This window comes from Triticum urartu, chromosome 4A, assembly GCF_056163025.1.
Source record: "Triticum urartu cultivar PI428250 chromosome 4A, HENAU_Tu73, whole genome shotgun sequence".
Lineage (NCBI taxonomy): Eukaryota > Viridiplantae > Streptophyta > Magnoliopsida > Poales > Poaceae > Triticum > Triticum urartu.
Window position 1 is genome coordinate 299,081,238 of NC_141876.1, and position 5,052 is coordinate 299,086,289.

Below are 5,052 nucleotides of genomic sequence, written 5' to 3' on the forward strand. Positions count from 1 at the left end.
TCTTTGTTCGAGGTAAACCTAAAACAAAATCCATAGATATATCCTCCCAAGGAACACTAGGTACAGGCAAAGGCATATATAAACCATAAGGATTGAGTTGTGACTTAGCTTTTTGACATGTAGCGTGGCGAGCTACAAAATGCTCAACATCCCGTCTCATCTTTGGTCAAAAGAAATGTGTAACCATTACGTCCTCCGTCTTCTTCACGCCAAAGTGTCCCATTAATCCACCTCCATGCACCTCCTGCAACAATAAAAGATGAACGGAGCTAGCTGGAATGCATAGCTTGTTACCACGGAACACAAATCCATTATTAACGATGAACTTGTTCCATGTTCTTCCTTCTTTACAATTCTGCATTACATGTTTAAAATTAGCATCATGCACATATTGATATTTGATGGTCTCCAAACCAAATATTTTGAAGTCAAGTTGTGAAAGCATAGTATAGCGACGAGACAATGCATCACCAATAACATTTTCTTTACCCTTCTTGTGTTTAATGACATAAGGGAAAGTCTTAATGAATTCAACCCATTTAGCATGTCTACAATTCAGTTTAGCTTGACTTTTCAAATGTTTCAGGGATTCATGATCAAAATGTATAACAAATTCTTTGGGCCATAAATAATGTTGCCATGTCTCTAAATTCGGAACAAGAGCATATAATTCTATATCGTAAGTACAATAATTCAGACAAGGCCCACTCAATTTTTCAGAAAAATATGCAACAGGTTTGCCATCTTGTAATAACACACCTCCTAATCCAATTCCACTAGCATCGCATTCAAGCTCAAAAGTCTTTGTAACATCCCAAAATTCTAAATTTTGGAATGTTATAATAAATAGATAGATTTGATTGATTGTTTGATTGATTAACTGAAAGTGAGTAAATTTGAAACTTTTGAAAGTTAAATGAGAGGGAATAAAAGGACTTTCCCAAACTTTCATATTTGCTTTCTGATCTCCATGAATTCAAATTCTTTTCAAACACAAAACCCTTGAGCGAAGATGATATGACTTCTTCCATTTAAATTAAATGAAAGGGTATTTGAAAATAATTGGATTTCATTTGGAAATATTTCAATTCATAAACTTCATGCAGCTCAATGATTTTCGTGAGAGAAGAAAAAATGACTTCTTCAAATTATATGAAATATGAGTTGGGAGTTTCAAAGAATTAAATTCAAAGTTCTTTGAATTTATTTTTCAATTTGGAGTTATTTGAGTTTTATTCAAAATATTTTTCTCCAAAAATAAAATATATAGAAATTAGGGTAACATGATTCCCTACATTAGAAAATTGGAGAAAAATTAATTTGAAATCATTTTGGTATTTTTAAAATGATTTTTGTTGAATTTTAATAGACCAGTAGCACTCTTTGAATTATCTGAATTTGTGTGAATTTTATTTAATGCTAGGAAAATGTTCATGTCATAGAAAATAATTTTCTGAAAATTTTGATATATTATATGCCTATACGAAATTTTTATTTATTTTGTTTTATTTATGTTTCTCTTGTCTGGAAAAATCTTTAAAAAAAACCCTTTCCCCGACTGGGCCGGCCCAGCCAACCGGCCAGGCCAAGGCCCAGCTCCGCGCCGCCTTCCCCGTCGTGGCCGACCGGGACTCCATCGGAGGCCGGCGCCGACACGGCTCCGGCCGGCCCCTCGCCCACGCCACGGAGCCGCCCCGCCTCCTTAAATAGCGTGGCACCCGGGCGCCGCCTCTCTCCCCTCGTTCGCCGCGCCCCGCCGCATCCCGCCGGATCTGCGCCGCCGCCTCGTCGCTGCATCGCCGCCTCGCCGCTGCTACCGCTGCACGCCGCCTCGCCGCTGCTGCCGCTGCACGCCGCCACCGCCACCGTATTCGCCGCCTGCAGTCGCGCCCGGAGGCACCGCCGTTCGCCCCTCGCCTCGCAGCCGGAGTCCACCGGAGCAGTCGCCGCCGGCGATCTCTGCTCCGCCATCGACCCCCGCCACTGTCGGGATCTCGCCGGATCTCGGCGGTTCGCAAACCACCGAACCGGTAAAACCACTGCCTGGTTCACCCCGGGTTTTTTCGTTGTTATGTTTTGTTTTCGTTTTTTTTTCTTAAAAAAAAAAACGATCTGGTTTTCTTTTCAGATCTAGTTAGTTAGTACACGTTTTCTGTTTAGTAGTTCTTAGCGAATGTATTCGTTCCCTAGTACTATTCAGCGAACGTTCTTAGTTTAGATTCTGTTTCGTGGCCAGGGACCTAGGAGTAATTATTTATTTTACAAATTAGCCCCTAATCTTCAAACTATCACTACTTTTTGCTCGTTAGTCCAAATTCAACGAAACCAACGCCCACTTCTTCGTTATGATCTCCTCTATCCAGTAATCCGACTCAAACATGTTTTTGAAAATTTTAAAATTTTAATTAGATCAGATTTGAATTCAAACTTCATTTGATCATAACTTGAGTTTCGTAGCTCCGTTTGAGTTGATTCTTTTTGCAAATCGAAGTGCTTGACCTAAACATTCTAATAAGGCCAAATTCATATAATTTTGGTACTGTTAGAAATTGTTTTATGTTGCAAGAGTTATTTGCTTGGTTTCGATGATTTCCGATTTACTTTCTTCGTTCTTCCCGATCTTTTGAGTGATTGCTTATGTGTGGTTACTATTGCTTGCTTACGATAGATTGACCGGAGTGTGAGGAGTAGAGCTATCAAGAGTTTTGAGTGAGAATCATCTTCATCAACATTGCAGGCAAGTTCACACTTTGATCATACCTTTTCTACAACCCATGTTTTATTGCATTAGATTAATCCTCTCACATTGCATGATTAGGATCTAATTAAATTGTGGGATGGGAAGTAGATGAGGTAGTACATATTACCTGTATTATTATGAAACCTTTGGGAGTTGCTTCTACGCTTGCTTATTATGCCATGCTATGCTAGTAGACGTGGATTGGGTGAGTGATATCCATGACAGATGTGAGATTGATAATTTAATGGTTTACCTAAGGTGGCAACTTAAACACACATCTGGGTGGATTGAGGCACCTGATGTCTATCAGGACTTGCCTGTTTTTATTTCGGACCGCCACCCAGGCTCAAAGGGATCATGAGATTATTCATACTAGAAACTTCCGTGTGCAGCCACAAGCCATTATGGGCTCTGGCATAGTTGATTAAGTCGTGCGAACTCTTATGGGTAGACTAGCAGATGTAGGGGAAAGTAGGTGTACCGGTCTACCCACATGCAAGGTGCTAGCGCTTCTGAAAGACTATGTCTCGGTCATCCGTCTTCTCAAACACCCTACAGTGCGAGAAACCAAACGGAGGCGATCGAGTCTTGTGGGGAAAAGTGCGCAAACCTCTGCAGAGTGTATAAACTAATCATGATTAGCCGTGTCCCCGGTTATGGACATCTTGAGTATCTAGTTCTTGGATTATCCTGTTGATCTCATCACGTTACTTTAAATGAATATTGTTGGGTTTTAATGATGATGCTTAATTGGGATTGAGAATGCTGTCAACCATTCTCAATGTTCAACAACCACCATGATAGTTAATTAAAATGTATTCCTTTGTAGTAGGGAAAAATTGGCTTTACGCAAAAACCTTATAACCATAGAGCTTTTCCACCAGCCAAATATGCATGTAGTGATAGCCATTGTTCATCATTCTCTATGGTGTGAATTTGCCAGTACATTCAATGTACTGACCCATTTCGGGCTGCAACGTCTCATGTTGCAGGTTTCTTACGACGAGTAAGTGATACGTTAGGGTTACGATTTCTACACTCAACTTTGCCGTTGGTGTTGATGGGAATCCACAACCTTGTTGCTTCCGCTATATGGATTGAGGTAATAGTATTTATGTTACTTTATACATGTGATTTACCTCTGTTATAAATCCTTCGAGTACTGTGTGTGTCAGCATACCGATCCAGGGATGACACTTAAGCACAGAGACTTGATCCATTCGGGTCAGGTCGCTACAAGATGGTATCAGAGCACATGTTGATTGTAGGACGTGACCCTAGAAATTGGCAAGCCCATAGCAAAGATTTTTCTCTACGACTTTCCCTTTCAAAAAGATCTTTTACCTCTCTTCTCTTCTGAGCTTATTCAAATATTCCCTTTAGTGAGACCATACCCCTTTTCCCCTTTTTGACCACACAAAGATTCGACTGATGAGACCACTCCAAGATGTACAAGATATCGGACAACCGAGACCACTTCGGAATGAAGAGTATTTTTCGTGCATCTGAATAATGGAAACTACAACGGTTGAAGACCGAAGACAAGTAGAATTTGAAGGCTCTGAAGAATCCCCAGATTTATATGACCTAGGAAGGCTACCCTTATGGAACTTGGCAGACTATGGAAGTTGTCAATACCCGAGATCAAGGTGTATTGAAGAAAGACCGGAGCATGTAGAGTTAAGAACTCAAGGATTTGTCAAGGAAAACCCTAAGGCAGGAGATATCAACTATGGAGAGATAGCTCATGGAAATGACAAGAGAACAACCACAACTATCCATGAGGTTATGGCCCGCTTATGCTATTGTCACCATGCTGAGTTGATGCATTTCATCAGAATGGATTTGATGGAAGAAGGCTGATGGAGCACCTATCATAAGATGAAGTTTTAGCCCTAGCCGGTGTATCACTAGGATCAGGAGTGTTACATCAAGAAGTTAAGATGGACCTAAAAGAAGCATTAATTGATAAGAAAGCATTTCGTGAAGAACTTAAGACCAGAAGTTGAAAGCAGCCAAGCTAGAGAAGTAAAACCTTGAGATATAGGAGATTCGTCAGGAACTGAAGGACAGTAGGACCATGGTTCATGTGAAGGATGTTGAAACCAGAAGTTGGAATGCATCTCCAGAAATATTGAAGGACATCGTGAGAGACTTCACGTCAATAGAGATGATCTGGCAAAAGAGCTGGAGAAGGACAAGCATGATTAGAAGAAGCCATTGGAGGCTTGAACAAAACTGGAAGAGTTTGGCGATGTTGACCTTTAGAAGACCAAACCCCTGTTATATACCTACGTTAGATGCGACGTTTG